The following is a 17,623-nucleotide window of genomic DNA, read 5'->3' on the forward strand; positions in this document are numbered from 1 at the left end:
CTTTTACACGGCTCTGTGGAACAATGCTCCGAGCATAGCCCCCTGTCCACTGCCCATTCAGGCAGAACCAGGCAAGGACGTGTGTTGCAAGACCATCTCCTTGCCACCAAGGTACCCACCTTCCCAGAGCAAAAATGGAGGACAGTATGTAATTCTTGCTTCTACCATATATATAATTTCACTGCAACTTGGAGATACCCAACACGTGGTCGGTCCCTCTGTAGTCAAAAGCCGACCCATACCTGCAGGAGCTGGTGGCCCATACCTGCAGAAGTTCAAGCTACTTGAGGAGACAGAGAATCCAGGGGCAGGCCACAGAGCATCCCAGCTGCAAGCCTATAGGCGGGAATCTGAGACACAGTCTCTAAGGAGGCTTAAACCTCTCTAAGGAGGAGGCTTGATACTCACAATCACTTCATGCGGGCCACGGTCACTTCATGCGGCCCTGCCAGGAGTCAGAGGATGGTTTCTTGGGCTTATTCCTGAGAAATATACTGGTCCCAGCCGCCTTCTGATGGGGAAGGATTGTAACAACATCGCACAGCGAGAGGCACATACAGGATAGCTGTTACGTGTGCGGGCGCTGAAGTTACAACTGTATGAGTTCAAACCCCCAGCTCTGGTCATGTGACCTTGAACACGTCCCTGAACTTCCCTGGGCCTCGGCTCCTTCCTCTGTAAAACAAGTATAATAACCCGGCTATCTTAATGGATGACTGTGAAGATTCAATGAGAAACACTGTATAGAACATTTAGAAGAGTCAGTGCTTTTCAAGAGAAGGATACAAAGTTAAACTAAATAGCATGTACAGGAGAAGGACTTGTGCAGAGTTCTGGATGTAAAATGGCATGATGCTGCAATCAAGTATATTTGTAAATATCTTGCTCATTGTGATCCGGGGTCAAGAATAAAATGCCTCCAGTCGGCATAGATAGGTGAGGGTGACACGGACAGTGAGAAGGAAATGTTTTGGTTAAAAAGATATTTGAAGACACAGGCATGATGAACAGGAAAGGACTTGTAAGGGAGAGCTTTGCAGAAGACAGCGGTGGGGCTCACAGGTCCAGAGAAGGAAATGGACAAGCCTGGGGACTCAATAACTCTTGGGTATGAAATATCCCAAATCGGGAATTCACACTCCCTGTCCCGACTGTTAATATCACTGTGTGGAACGAATCTGGCCCCGGAGACAGCAGAGCGCGTCCACTCATGGATTTCATGTGTGGACTTGCCTTGCCAAGGATCCGGGATGCTGAAGTCGGTAGCCCACTCCCTCTGCCGCATCTCCTCTGAAAGGACCCAGCCTCCTGCACCCACAGGGTTGGAGTTCTCCCACGTCCAGTTCCCCAACTCCTTTCATACACAGAATACTTGGTGCGCATTGCTCTAGCAGAACTCACCATCATCTTTTATCTGTTACAATGTCTCCCATTAACCTGGAAATGTCTTTAGAACAGAGATTCTGCCCAATTCGTTTTTATGTCTCTAGGTGCTCAGCCTATTGCCTGGCGCATAGTAGCTACCTATAAATGTTTGTGGAATAAATGAGAGAAAATGAATAAATGGTTAAGTAAAATGGTATATATGGAGCATCATATAATATTATACCCTATCATCAAGATAACTGGCAACACGAAGTGATGCTGATAAGCTAATGTTACGTAAAATTACAGGAAATAAGGTGATGTGTACCCCACCATTGAACTGATGGGGAAACATCTACTTCTGGGCTGAAACTGGAAAAGGAATATTCAAGAAGCATTGCCCTGATTAATTATCCTTTACTGAGTGGCAGAACTTGAGGGATTAAGAGAACAGGCTCTGGAACAGCTTGCCTGCCATGATCAAAATCTCTCCAGCACGAGGGTGTGGGGGAAAAGGGACCCCCGTGCACTCTTGGTGGGGATGTAAACTGGTGCAGCCACTGGGGAGGTCAGTATGGAGGTTCCTTAAAAAATTAAAAATAGAGTTACCATATGATCCAGCCATCTCACCCCTGGGCATAGATCTGGAGAAAACTGTAATTTGAAAAGACATATGCACCTCAATGTTCACAGCAGCACTATTTACAATAGCCAAGGCATGAAAACAACCTAAATGCCCATCAACAGATGACTAGATAAAGACGCTGTGGTATATATATATATACACACACACACATACACACACACAATGGAATACTACTCAGCCATAAAAAAGAATGAAATAATGCCATTTGCTGCAACATGGATGGACCTGGAGATTATCATATTGAGTGAAATCAGAGAGAGAAAGACAAATATCATAGATCACTTATATGTGGAATCTAAAAAAAAAAGACACAAATTCTATTTACAAACCCAAAACAGACTCACAAACATAAAAAACAAACTATGGTTATCAAAGGGGAAAGGGCAGAGGAGGGATAACTTAGGGGCTGGGGAGTAACAAACATATGTTACTATATACAAAACAGATAAACAACAAGGATCTATTCAATTTCTTGCAATAATATATAATGGAAAAGAATCTGAAAAGAAAAAAAAACACATGTGTATGTATATGAATCACTCTGCTGTATACCTGAAACTAATCTTGTAAACCAACGATGCTTTAATAAAAATTTTTTTAAAAAAACCTCACTCTACCAATTCCTGGCTGTGGGACTTTGGACAGGTATTTCAATATGCCTCAGTTTCCTCCCCAACAAAATGGGACAAAAAAATGGGTTGCTGTGAGCCGTTATATTGACTGAAATGTACTGAGCACTTAAAACAGTATTACATGGTGAGTACCCACTGCTGTATACATTTTTATGATGAGGGAATCCGGGACATTCTGTTTTTCAATATTCTTTAATCTTGTTCTGTTGAATGGTCCACTTTCAAGAGCAGTGTTAAATCCAGCCCGCAAAGCACACCAAGTCACTGCACCAGCCCCTCCCCTCCCACTAGTCAGAAGATCCCCAGCACAGCCATTCCGACTCAGCCAAAAGACCTCAGGTCTGCAGAGGACAAGGATGTCGAGCTAAAACGGAAGGACGTTTGCCTCCAGCATTACAGCACTAAATTCTTTGATGGTTCTGAGAATAAAATGCTGATGAAATCCCTACGGGAGTACATGCTATTGTGTCAGAATCACTGAAGATGTTTGGTCTGTCTGGGAACGGGAAATTCACAGGCCAGGCAGACACAGTAAAAGCAGCTCCGAGTGGGAAGTCAGAAGGGCGAGTCCCACGTCTAGCTGTACCTATAATTGGCTGAGGTTTCTTTTTTTGAAATATGGTGGGACTATTCCCAATACTCCAGGGCCATACATGCCAATATTATTCCACGGGGAAGCACTTTAGATAGTCAATCTAAGACACTAATTAAGGAAGGGGTAGAAAATCCAGAAGCTGGTGGAGAAGGTGATCCCTGCAGTATGGACATTTAGCCAGCAGGAGCATGAGGAATCCGCGCTGGTCAAGGAAAGGTAGACGTGGTCAGCCTGGCATGAAGGCTATTGCTTCACAGTTCATGAGCAAACTCTGGATGTTGAAGATTCAGGTCTCACTGCATCTCTCTGCTTGCAATTTGAGGTGTGGAGGTGATGCCAGGGTAACATCGAGTAAGGGATTTTGTATTTGTTCAGAAGTCCGCCTTTGCTTTCTATACCACACTTGATTTTTATTCCTGTTGCTACTGCTGCCCCAGAATTTCTCTCGTTTTGGTATGATGGCGCTTTCCCCCTGCATCTCAGGTGGGAGGAGGAGGAGTAATTGCAGCTGTAGTCTCAGTGTTTATGGAGTGTGTTTTGTGTGCTGGACATTGTGCTAAGTGATGGTATGCGTGTTAACTGATGTAGTCATGGCAACCCTATGAGATAGTGTGGGAGAGATTCTTAGCGTTCACCAAAGACACCTCTGCCTCTCCCAGCCTACCTGGGCTTGGTCAGCCATGCACCTTACTCTAAATGGAGCAGGACCACTGTGTGTCACTCCAGGCTGACGTGCTCGGTGTCCATCTTGCCTCTTCCATGTTTTCAAGGCTGGATTTCAGGGCTAAGGATTCCAGAGTGGTGGAGCCAAACGAGGGACACACTGGATCCCTGAGTGACTGCCTAGAGGGGAGCCATCCTGGAAACATGCGAGATCCTCATCAGTTTGTAGGAGGAAGAAATGCAGATTGCGGGTAGGCACTGACGTTTGGGCTTGATTTTTTATGGAAGCTAATTAATTACTCTGAGGAAAACAGATGGAGACTGTTGTCATGCCCACTTTACAGATGAGAACACTGAGGCAAAAAATGGTAAGTAATAAGTCTAAGGTCAAAACTCAGTGAGTGATAGAGCTGAGATTAGACCCAGCTCTCTTGAGCTCTAAAATCTGTGTTATTTCTTTTTATTTGGTCACACCCTGTTCATTTTTTTTGTAGTTCTCATCTCATTTTCCAAGATGGATATCACCTTGTACTTGTTCCAACAGTTAAAGTGATTTCTATATTAGGGACTGAAATCCACGATGTTCTACCTTTTGTCCTCCCTAGGTGTACAGGAGAGCTACCCCCACCAGAAATTATACTGAAGAGGGTATTGAGCACGTTAGAGAACTGTTTGTAATTCCCTTCTTTTTATAATCACACACTACAATCACATCTGGCTAAAGAGAGAATCAATGACCAATAACCTTGCAAACTGTCTCAAGCCTAACGAGTTTTATTTTCTAAATATCAACACTACCATGTACCTTGCAGACCTGTTTCACAGTTTACAGAGAAAATATGCCTATATAATTGGGAGCGAGGAGGTGGTATAGCAAGAAAGTTAATGGCACGAACTTTTTAAGTCAGGAAAAATGACATCGTTGTCTAACTCTTTCATTTACTCCTGTGTGACCAGACATAAGTCACATAATCAGTGCCATCAATTTATTCCTTTTTAAGAACAGAAATTTATCTCACCAGGTTGCTGTGCTAATTCAATAAAACAATGCTTTGGACTCCGAGGTTTGAATTAGAGTAAGCTGGAGTGAAAAAATCAGCATGCACAGATATATTGCCCATTCCTCTAGGTAAGAAATATAGTCTGTGTAATTATTATTCATTCTAATTTTCATTATTCCTTGCGGGCAGGAAACACAGTGGTTTCATTCTGTGGGCCCCTTGTCTTTCAAAAGTATACGACAGAGTAAGTGTTCAATGAATGTTTTGGAAAAAGAGGAAAGGATAAACCATGTGGGTATAAACCACATGAGTAGAGACAGAAGGAATAATACTACCAGAAAAGCACAGCACACCGAGATCGCACACACCAAAGACGTGATGCCCACATCATGGTTGGCTTGGGGGGCAGAAACCTCCTCCTCCTACTCACTTCTTATCACCATTCAACATGCTCCTGGTGCCCAAGTAGACAGAATAAGAGTTTGACAGATTCTAAGATACCTACTGTGGCATATTTGCAAGTGGGTGTGGTTACCGTATATGCACTAATAGATTAGCTCAAGAGATTGGATCTTCTCTTTCTTCCAACCTTGCGGAAGACGGAAGATGCAGTCACCTGTCCCAGCGACTGTTCTGAGGCCAGTCCTCTCCTAGTTGCCCTTCTGCGTGTTAAAGTCCATATCTTGTGGACTACAGGAAGAGGCAGCAGTGGGAATGTGGAGAAAAGGACAGGCCAGACAGCTTAATTCTTTCATGTGAATTCTCAGCGGTGGATTTGAGGATTAAACCCAGTTAGCAATCCTCACCCGAGTCTCCTTGGACGAAGTTTCCTCTATTCCCTGCGGCTCCAGAGCTCCTGGGGAGGAGTGTCGGGCTGGGCAAGGGAGTTAACACATCTCTGATTTTTAACATTTTATTTATTTTGTTTGTGTTATTTTTAACATTTATTATCTCATTTTCAACTCCCAAATGACAATGTTACTGAAGGGGTCCCTTTTATAAGACCTGGAGGCTTCAGCGCTGATAGACAACATCCCTGGGCCAAGATCACAGGACATGTCTGTAGCCAACGGGAGCATGGGACTCAGATCTTCAGAATTCACCTCAAACAACTCAAAGCACAATTCTCCCAGGGTTTTTTCTAATAGTCTAATAGACCCTGGGGCATATTTTTTTTTTTAAGAATTCAAAACAATTTTTTGAAGTATAGTTGATTTACAGTGTTGTGCTAGTTTCTGGTGTACAGCACCATTGTACACATATATATATATATATTCTTTTCCATATTCTCTTTCATTATAGGTTATTACAAGCTATTGAATATAGTTCCCTGTGCTACACAGTAGGTTCTTATTGTTTCTCTACTTTATATTCAGTAGTTTGTATCTGCTAATCCCAAACTTCTAATTTATCCCCCAACCATAAGTTTGTTTTCTATGTCTGTAAGTCTGTTTTTCTTTTGTAAATAAGTTCATTTGTGTAATTTTTTAAGATTCCACATATAAGTGATATCATGTAATATTTGTCTTTGACTTACTTCACTTAGTATGATAATCTCTAGGTCCATCCATGTTGCTGCAAAAGCATTATTTCATTCTTTCTTATGGCTGAGTAATATTCCATTTCATTCATATATATATAATATATATAATATATATATACACACAAACACATATACACACACACACACACATACATACATACATACACCACATCTTCTTTATCCAATCATCTGTCGATGAACATCTGGGTTGCTTCCATATCTTGGCTATTGTAAACAGTGCTGCTATAAACACTGGGGTGCACGTATCTTTTTGAATTAGAGTTTTCTCCAAATACATGCCCAGGAGTGGGATTGCTGGATCATATGGTACATGGGACCTATTCTAATAGTCTTCTGGACCAGAGAACGAGACCTCCCCTCATTTATTTTATTTAGAAGAAACATAGTGCCTGGGAAACAACAATGACCATGAATCGCACAGAGTCACATCGGAGCTGGGTGGAGCCCCAGTATTGTATGTTTTCCACTCTCCATCATGTTGCTTATTTTTTAAGGTCCTCGCTCCCCCTCCCCAGACAGGAGCCCTGTCTCTGGGTTCTCACAATAGATTCTATTTTCAAAGATGGCAGCAGCCACAGTGCCTGTTCTGTGGGCTCTTCGGCAACGTGATCTTGTCACTTCCCCACCAAGAGATGGAGCCCACTGATTTGCCCCTTGACTTGCAGCTGGCCCTCTGACCGACTGCTCTGACCCACAGAACGTGGCAGAAGTGACATTCTGGAACATCTGCGCTTGGATGTTAAGAAGGCCTGCCAGCTTCTGCTTTTGTGCTTCGGGGGAAGTCAGCCACGGTGTAAGAGGCCTGACGGACCCTGAGATCGCGGTGCTAGGAGAAACCAAGGCCAGCCACGTGGAAGGGCGCCATCCTGCTCGAGCCCCACTCCCACCAAGAGCCAGCACTGGTTTCCCAGCCTTGTGAGTGAGACCATCGCAGAAGCAGATCCTCCAGCCGCAATGAGCCCGCTCAGCTGATGCCACGTACATCAAAGTCTCCCTAACCATACTCTGCTCAATTTGCAGAAACAAAAATATGATGGTTATCATTTAAGCCACTAAATGTGGAGGTGGTTTGTTATGCAGCGAAAATAACCACAAGTCCCCAGGGCATCTGCCCCATCAGAGCAGTTATTCTACTGAACATTGATTATCGTCTCATCATTCATCTGCCTCCCCAGGGCTTGTTCCCCGTGGAGGACCCAGAGTCCGGAACAGTACCCGGCATGTAGAAGGAGTGCAAAGAATCCTTGCCGAAGAGAGTGGGCTGTGAATATGAACAAGCCTCTGCGCTGTCTAGCCTGCGGCAGACACACTTGCAGTGACCCTGCCTGGCTGTACCGCGAAACGGGACCCCCTGTAAAGGGTCCACCCATCTGTCTCCACGTCTCCCTGCATCTCAGAATTCCCAGCTGCTCCCAGGAAACACTGAACTTAGCCAAATGACACGCTTCCTTCCTTCACGCTGCTGTGTTGCAATATAAAGTGCTTGTGTTAAGAGGGCCGTGGAAGGTTCGCTCATTTTTCATCTGCTACATGGCTGCAGATAAAATTTAATTAAACAGATCCCTGCAGTCATGTGCCCACTGCCCCGGATCAAGTCAATTATTTTCCTTTCCTGCTCTTTACTGGAGAAGATGCAGGGGCAGGGGTTTAAGCTACTGATGTGCTGTGTGACTGAGATACAGGAGGGCTTCTCTTCAAAAGAGGAGTCACAGGGTCCATGGAAGGGCCAGATCTGGCCACAGAATATTCCAGACCCTCATTCTCTGACCTCCTCCTGTCCTTGCCTCTACTACCCAGCTCTGGACTCTGATGGTCTCTCTACTGAAATATTGTCATAGCCTCCTTGTTGTCAGTTTCACCCAGATCCAACATCAAACTCACACTTAAATCAGAACCCCCTCACCCTTTTTTTTTTTTTAAAGACACACAAATCTAATCACAGCATCTCTTACTCCTGGAAGGCAACCACAGGAAATTAAAGTCTTTACTATTCCAACCTTACCACTTCCTTTTGCTTCATGTGTAGCCTAAGCTAACAGGGCTGGGAGTGAGGGCAACGGACCTAGTTTTGGCCAGTAAGACTTGGTGGTTTCACTCCATGAAAAAAGACACAGAGGGGAGACCTGCCTCTTCTTTATGCCGCGAGCACGGCTGTGTGAGAATGGGATGCTCAGACGTGGGGCAGGCATCAAATGGTCTAAGGCAACAATCCAACTTCCCAGGGGAAGGCAGAGTGGAAACTCAGGCAGGACTACAGTACTTGATGACACTTCTCAGTCACTTCTCAGTCCCAGCTTGGCGTAAGACAATTAAGTATCTTTGGTGTCCATGCCTCCAACTACATTGTTGCTATGGAACTTCCATGACTACTACTGATAGTAACACACTTACAGAATGAATTATGGAATGAATTACGCAGCCAAAGGAAACTGGATACCGTATTGACTTAGGTCAACCAAGTTTTATCACCATGGTCTGACCTCCCAGAAATGGTGCCATTTTCCCCCGAACAAGAGTCTATAAACATGGAGAAAAGAACAACCCTTTGGGTAGGCTACCAACAATCTGCCATAGCCTTAAAATAGCAATAGGATTTTGCCAACAACAGTAGAGAAGAGAAGGTGTCTAGGCAGAGGCATCGGTACGCAGGAAGGCATGGGGGTGTGTGAAGAATGGGGAAAGGCTTAGCGCTTGTACGAGCTCAGGCAGGTTATCGCTTTCCTAACTCCTCCAGGTGAACTTAGTCACTCGTCCCTCTATCCAACACCTTAAAAAGGTACATACGTCATTGTAATATAATTGAGTCTACTTTCCCCAAGACACTGCCAACTACAGTACCACGTCTTAAGTTATCTTATTCATGTTAGTATCATCTTCCACCATCCAGCGCCTCAAACACACCAATCACGCCAATAAATGCTTGTTGAATAAATACACGAATGACATTATCTCATTAGAAGTGCCCTGGGAGTGAAATAAATCAGACAGAGAAAGACAAACACCGTATGTTCTTTGCTTATATGTGGAATCTGGAAACAAAACAAAACCACCACCAAACTCGTAGAGAAAGAGATCAGACTTGTGGTTACCAGCTGAGGGGATGGGAAGAGGGGAAACTGGAGGGAGGTAGTCAAAAGGTACAAACTTCTGGTTATAAGATCCATAAGTACTAGGGATGTAATATACAGCATGATGCTTAGAGTTAACGTTGCCGTCTGTTACATAGGAAGGTTGTTAACGTACCATCTACTAAGAATTCTCACACCAAGGAGAAATTTTTTCTTTTCTTTTCATTGTATCTATGTGAGATGCTGGATGTTAACCAAACCTACTTGCAGTAATCATTTCATAACATGTGTAAATCATCATGCTGTACATCTGAAATTTATACACTGACGCGTGTTAATTATTTCTTAATAAAACTGGGGGAGAAAAAGAAGTTCTTTGGAAGTAAATCTGCCACTAGACAGCCCATGGCCAAACTCTCAGAACCCAGGGACTGGAGTGATGCCCACACTGGAGATAAATACACTTTGCACACTCATCTATTTACGGAGCCACTGTGAAGATTCCTAGCTGGGAAATGCGTTGTACATGCTAACAGTAAAGGTGATTGCTTAAAACTCTAGACTTGTATGGGCTTCCCAGGGACAAACTATCAGTGGATGAACACTTGCACTAAGGAAGAAAGGATGCTTGCCCACTGTGAACTGGAAACCCATACTGAGGGCGATAAAGGCAGAGATGAGGTTCATTATCCCTTTAGGACCTTGCTCAGAGCCTGTCATGTCGAGTCTCCGAGCCCAGCTCCATAAACCTCTACAACATCCCTGATCATTTGCCAACCAGCCTCTGTTTGAACACCTTTAGGGTAAATGCTCCTGTGCTGGGGGCCAAGAGTACCTACAAGGTTATCTGGTCACAGGTTCAATGGCTCAGCAAAAGGAGCTTTGAGTGGCAAGGGAGGGAAGGAGGAGGCTTTCCAGAGATGCCTCGTTCCGAGTCCCACTCATGGACCACTGTTCCCTGGCCTGGCCTTGGCCTTGACAGAGTTTCCAGGACAAGAGCTGCTCCTGTCCTTTGCTACAAGCCTCTGACTCAGCTCCTCACGTTGACTTTTTCTGAAAATGACCTATTTCACAAGCACATTCACTGCTTCATCCCATCCCAGGTCTCTGTCTTTGCCAAGACTCAGGCTCTTGGGCATTTTTACGTCAGTCCTTCATAGAAGAGGGTTTCGCTTTTCACCATGACACAGAGGTTAAGAGCGGAGGAGCTGGAAATAGATTAATAAGGGTTCAAATCTTGGCTTTTTCTTTATTTTTTCTCGTTTATTCATCCATTAAATACATATTTTCTGATTGCTTGCCGTGTATCAAACAGTATACTAGGTGTCAGGCAATGAACAGGCCATAAAAGATCATAAAACTTACCTTTGTGTATGTGTGTGGGGGGTGGGGCTGGGTATATCAATAAGTAGATTCGAATATCATGTTTAATATATGCTGGCTATCTTTATTACCACCACCACCACCACCACCACTACCATCACCATCATTTGGAATTAGGTTTGGCTGTGAGTGACAGAAAATCCAACAATGGCTTAAACAAATCTATTAGATTTTTTTTTTTTTCATTTGACCTAAACTCTAGAGGTAAGCTGTCCAAGCCTGGTGTGATGGCCCCACAGTCAGCAGGGACACCAAAAACCTTCTTTCACTTTGCTTACCATGCTGGACCTCTTGGTCTAGAGCACATGATAGCAGTGCCTCTATATCCCTTTAAGTCTTCACCATTCCAAACACAGACTCTCTGCCCCCTTCTCTAGCCAAACACTTGCGGATGAAAACCTGACAGTGCTAGGGAAGTAATGCTTCCCAAGAGCATCCTTCAGCCAATGACAGACAGGTGTTGGGGTATAAATACCCCAGCTCCCCCACCTTTCAAGCAAAATGCCTCTGAAGCATGTGCTACATGATTTCCCAGAGTTCCCCAGCAGGATGGATCTGCCATAATTTCTTCATTAACACACCCTATACTAGCTTCCTTCCCCTCTCCTCTCACTTCCCCATCTCCTATCAGTGCTTTCTGGGATCACCTGCCATGTAAATAACTTGCTCTCAGATCTCTGAGAGTCCACTCTTCTGAGAGAACCTAATCTATGGTATGACTTAAAATGGCCACTTATGCTCCACCCGTCTAATCCACATTCCAGCCAGCAGGAAGGAGGAAGCACTGAAAAGAGGTGAGCCCCTTCCTTTAAAGAACATTTCTTGGTAATTTCATAGGATATCTCTGCTTACACCCCATCAACCAGAACTTACATAGCTTCATTGGGTAATGAAGGAAGCTGGGAGGTTTAGTTCTTATTCTGAGTGGTTGTATGTCTTGTGCAACCAGGCATTCTATCATTAAAGAAGGGGAAAATGGCTTTAATGAGCCAGCTTGTCAATGTCCAGGGGATGTGACAGGCAGAGCCTCGTGGTGAAGGCTGAGGATCCATGAGCAGATGTTTGGGTTCCTGATCAACCATAAATAGCATTTCACAAAGTTCCTCTCTGGCAGCCCCCTGAGCCATCACACCTTGGTGCCTGCCTCCCCACCTGCTCTCCAGCACAGTCTAAGTATAACTTACTCGATCTCTCCAATCCTGGGAGAAAAGCCAGGACTTAGCTACATCAAACCATGCCAGGATGCAATTTGTATATTAAAATCATTCAAGCTGGCTTTTCTTCACCTTAATTTTAGATTAAATAACAAGTGGCACACAAGACACCCCCCCCCCAGCCCTCAAAGGCTTAGATGTCTTAGATGACTCAGAGAGAGGCATGACAGGTGCATTAAAAAGACGCAAGATGACGGTGGCCAATGACAAATGAGTGGTCCCGGGGTGAAAGCCACAGGGGGAAGCTCTACAGACACTGCAAAGCCCTGGAATATCTGTGCTGCAGGGAAATGGAGAAATTTAAGAAACCACCCACTGCATGCTGACTGCACGCAGCAATGCACTATCTGAAGACACCTAAATGTCACAACCACTCTATGAGGTAGGTTTCTTCTACCGGCACTATTTTAAAGATGAGAAGCTAAGGCTTTGATAGAATAACTTGTCCTCAGTCACACAGCCAGTAAGAAAGACACTGAGAATAAAATTTTTTAAATGTGAATAATCATAATGGTAATAATACACATTTTAGCTCTTTTTTATGTGCCAAGCGCTGGGCTGGGTGCCTGTCATGCTTATGCAATTTAAGCTTCACAACAGCCCTTCAGATTATTATATCCATTTTAAAAAATAAGAAACTGAGACTGAGAGAGATTTATAAGCTTGAAAAGAGTGACACCAGGACTTAAGAGACCATCTTGTCCAACTGCCAATCAGATGTCTGAATCCCCTTTAAGGAAGCGTTTACCTGTTGTCTAAAATGGCCAACGTCAGAGTCTCTCAGACTCATTCATTCCTTTCCTGGAGGAAGCCAGTTGGACAGTCGCTGTTTCTGACATCCTAGACTGTGAGCCCCCATGGGAAGGACCATTTCTTATACTGAATAGCCCACCCAAAAGTTTGCCCTAGGACAGAGCTTGGAGAACTTGGAGAAGGATCAGAGAGTAACTATTTTCGCCTTTACCACCTACATCGTCTCTGTCATGACTACTTAACTCCATCATTGTAGCTCAAATGTCGCCAACAACACGTGAACAAATGGGCATGGCTATGCTCGAAGAAAACTTCATTCATGAACACTGAAGTTGGAATGTCATAAGATTTTCATGTATCGCAAAATAGTATTCTCCTTTTGATTTTTCCCCCCAGCCATTTAGAAACGTAAAAAGCAATACTAGCCTGTGGGCAACACAAAATCAGGCAGCAGCCCAGACTTGACTCATGGGCTTGCCAACCTCTGGCTTAGGATCCAGAAAACTATCTGGACAGAAGTGGGACAAAGGAGCCCTGGTCTTCCTCCCTATACTTAAAAAAGGCACTAAGACAGATGACAGTGCATTTGCTTTTCTGATAAAGTGGTAAATGATTAGAGAACTGGGGTATAGTTTGGGGCCAGCCTACCTCAATTTCAAGGGCTAACCTTGAGGTTTGCCTGCTTTCTGAAGACTAGAATGGAAAGTCGAACCCCTATAATAAAAGCCTATAGAGCCTCACTAAGGAGGTTAACGTTTTTTTTAAATCGCCTTTTGGGTGCGTAGTACCATGTGATAGTTCCTGAGATTAGTATGCTAGTGTTTTTTTTTTTTTTAATCCCTAAATCTTTTTTTTAATTGAAGTATAGTTGATACATAAATTACAGGTGTACAATATAGTGATTCACAATTTTTAAAGGTTATAATCCATTTATAGTTATTCAAAATATTTGCTATATTCCCCATGCTGTGCAATTTATCCCTGTAGCTTATTTAATTAATTTGCTTACTTAATTTTTTTTATTGATGTATAGTCGGTTTACAGTGTTGTGTTAATTTCTGATGCATAGCACAGTGATTCAGTTATACATGTATATATGTATTCCTTTTCATATTCTTTTTCATTATAAGCTATTACAAGGTATTGAATATAGTTCCCTCTGCTATACAGTAGGACCTGATTATTTATTTTATATAGAGAGTATCTGTAAATCTCGAACTCTCATTTATCCCTCCATCCTCCTCTTCCCCTCTGGTAACTACAAGTTTGTTTTCTATGTCTGTGAGTCTGTTCCCGTTTTGCAAATAAGTTCATTTGTCTCATTTTTTTTTTTAAGATTCTACATATAAGTGACATCATATGCTGTTTTTCTTTCTCTTGTGTGCTAGTGTCTTATTGCCTTATATTGCCATCAGGAATGAGGAAAGTATTATCCGTATTTCATAGATAAGGAAACCAAAACTCAGAGAGGTTAAGTGACTTGCTCAGTATCACCCAGCTGACAGTAGGAATTCCCATCCAGGGTTGCCTGACACCAGTTTCTTGCACTGCAAATCCTGCACTGGGTGAGCAGAGAATTGAGCCACAGTCAGCTTCCCTCTGGAAAGATTGGCAGTGGCTTCAAGCTGGTCTGCAGCAAATCCATTGCTTCAGGCTTGATCCAGGAATATCCACTGCTGACAGCTGTCTCTAATCTAACTCCCCTCTTAGCTTCCAGTCCTACCCAGCAGCAAGTGATGCTGGAAGGCCTATGCCCTGGTGGCAGGTGAGGATCAACCCTACAGAAGGAGGGATTAATTAGAAGACTCAGTGGGGTGCACCTGCACAGAATCCATGCTTCCTACAAAAACAGCTTGTGCTAGGAGTCCACGTGCTGCTCAGGACGAGGAGTACCTGGTAGGGTAGGGGAAGAGGAGTTGATCCATGGGCAGTGTTTTCAATAATAATGACAAGAGTGATCAAAGCTGGCATCATAAAAGGACCTTTCCTCACACTGGGCTTGGGTCAAGAGGCATCACAAATGTTATTTTACTTAATTCTCAAGACAACTCCAGGAGGTGGGTTTTACCACACTTATGTGCAGATGGAGGGACTGAAGCTCAGCTGATCAATGCATCAAGCTGAGAAAGTATGTTGAACTGTAAAGTCCATGCTCTTCTACCTGCTGGGCTCAGGAATGCAGCTCCAAGGTGTCAAACTGGACCTTTATCCTCCTTTGGCTTGCAGTGGCTCAACAGCAATTGACCCAGATATGTCTGAAATGACCCAACAGAACTGGTTTAAAAATAAACATTTCAAGGAGGGGAGGGTAAGACAGGGGTATGGGATTAAGAGATACAAACTACTGTGTATGAAATAGATAAGCAACGAGGATATATTGTACAGAACAGGGAAACATGGTCGTTATTTTGTAATAACTTTAAATGGAGTATAATCTATAAAACTTCTGAACCACTGTGCTGTACACCTGAAACTATTATAGATTGTATATCAACTATACTTCAATAAAACTTTTAAAAGCATCTACGTAGGAAATTTCTTAAAAATGAATATCTCGGGCAAAGAGTAAGTCAAATCCATATGGCATTAAACAAGAAATTTGACAGTCATCATCCATCCATTTGTTTATTCATCTGGTCATCATCCATCCATCCAAACACCTGTCCAACTATCCGATTAATCAATCATTCATTTAAACATATAATCAATATTGCCTGGGTGTCCCCTATTAGTCAGGGGACTACCTTTAAAGAGAGAAAGTTAAAAAAGGAGTAAGTCCACTCACAGTGGTTAACAGTTTAAAGAGGTCGCATTTCTCAGTGTGTCAATGGGAGTAAGTTGTGGGAAAGAAGAGCAGACGAAGACCCTTGGAAAAGGGACACTCAAGGCCAGGGAGTCAGATGGGTCATCTACCTGGACACGAATGAATTTGTGTTCCTTGATTACTTCCATCTCTTTTTCCTCCAGCCCACTGCGTTCATTGGTGTCAAAACTATCATTCCTTAAAAGATCGGAATTTGGATCAGTGAACAGATGTCACAAGTTGGTAAAACAAAGGTACTTGGTGAAGTTGTGAAGAATTCTTAACCTGGGTTGTCCTGTGAAGGGATATGCACCGGAAGGCACTGGGCTCCTTGGGGGTACTCAAGGAGACCCTGATGACCACCATCCCTGTGTGCAAGAGTTGCTCCCTGACCAACCTTGGGTCAGGGACCATTTTGACAAGGCCCAACCTCGGGCTCAATCCTTGGCTCATTTAGTCCACTTTTAGCAAGAATCCTGCTGACTCAGTTCAGCCAAAATAGCGCTTACCCCGATGTTTCCTCTAGTGATTTTCCAGGCACTGACCCCTCACCTTGATTCTTGGCTATAAATCCCTACTTGTCTTTTGTATTTGGACTGGAGCCGAGTTCTATACTGAAGGCTCTTCCCCTGTTGCAACGAACCCTGAATAAAATCACCTTTCACCACTTTAACTTCTGTCTGGCTCTGGTTTGCTCTGACACATGGATGCTGTAGAAGGAACGTCCACATGGAAAAGATTTCTGTATTTCCTCAAAAACAACTCACTAGAGGATACCTGCTCTGAGAAGCAGTGTATCCTAGTGGCCGTGAGTCACAGGGAGTAAAAAACACCATCTGGACATGTAAAGTCTTTGGGCTGATAGTCAATTCAATACTCTCATCCTCAGATTCCAGCTTTTATTAACTGGCAAGGTATGAAATCCTTCTCTGCTTCAGTTCCCTTATGTGTAAAATAATGGCATCACTGCAGAAAGATGTGAGGATCAAATCGGGAGATGAGTACCTACCAGAGGAACTGACACTGCAAGCGCTCGATAGATACTAGCAACGGTGATTATTGCTGCTAATGGTAACTAGTCATGTAACCAGTAGCGGTCATCAGTACTGGGTGTGGGAAGATGAAGGCATATAGCCTTCGAGTCAGAGAACATTTATGGAGCACCTGCAATTTTACACAATCCCTAAACTCAAGAATCAATACAAGTAATTAGAGCAAAGGGGTACAGAGTGATCAGTGTTGTGGGAAGGCAGCAGAGGAGAAATTATTTCCAGCTTGGGGCATAGCAGGGCTTCAAAGGATGAGGTCATATTTGGGATCATGGCCCAACTAGAATTTATCCACTAGGAGGGGTCTGGAGGGCATGTCAAGGGGCGAGCTCAGCACACACATGCAAAGACCCACTGGCACACCCCGTTTCAAAGCTAACACCTGCCACCACCCTTTTCCCACAAACCTAAAACCCCAAATGCTCTGAAAACCAACATGTTTTCGTCACTAACTTTTGTGACAAACCTGAGCGGATCTCATATATATAGTGTTTATACTTTTTATTTTTCCATTTTGGTAATGTTTCATGGCAGAATAGTCAAGACTTTGGTTATAGGTTGTTACCCCAGAACCCATAGGGGATGCTCTGTATTAATACGGTGTGTGTATCACATTGTCTTCCATTGAAATAATTCTAAATTTCAAAACATGTCTGATTTTGAATAAGGGGATATGAACTTTTATTAAAACTTCCTAATATTTATTGAGCACTTATTATGTCCAAGCATTTCTCTAAGCACTTAACCAAGTTAATCCTCTTGATGTAGGGAGGTATTATTATTATTAATTATTATTATTATTATTATTATTATTATTATTATTATTATTATTATTATTATTATTATTATTATTATTATTATTATTATTATTATCACAGATGAGATAC

The 17,623-nt window shown here is 43.2% G+C and overlaps 1 protein-coding gene across 2 annotated transcripts in view; it reads right to left on the bottom strand.

The window, feature by feature from the left end:
• HS3ST4 (heparan sulfate-glucosamine 3-sulfotransferase 4) overlaps positions 1 to 17,623 on the bottom strand; it is a 345,196-nt gene that overhangs the window by 107,650 nt on the left and 219,923 nt on the right. The window lies entirely within an intron of this gene.

This window comes from Camelus ferus, chromosome 18 (genome assembly GCF_009834535.1).
Source record: "Camelus ferus isolate YT-003-E chromosome 18, BCGSAC_Cfer_1.0, whole genome shotgun sequence".
NCBI lineage: Eukaryota > Metazoa > Chordata > Mammalia > Artiodactyla > Camelidae > Camelus > Camelus ferus.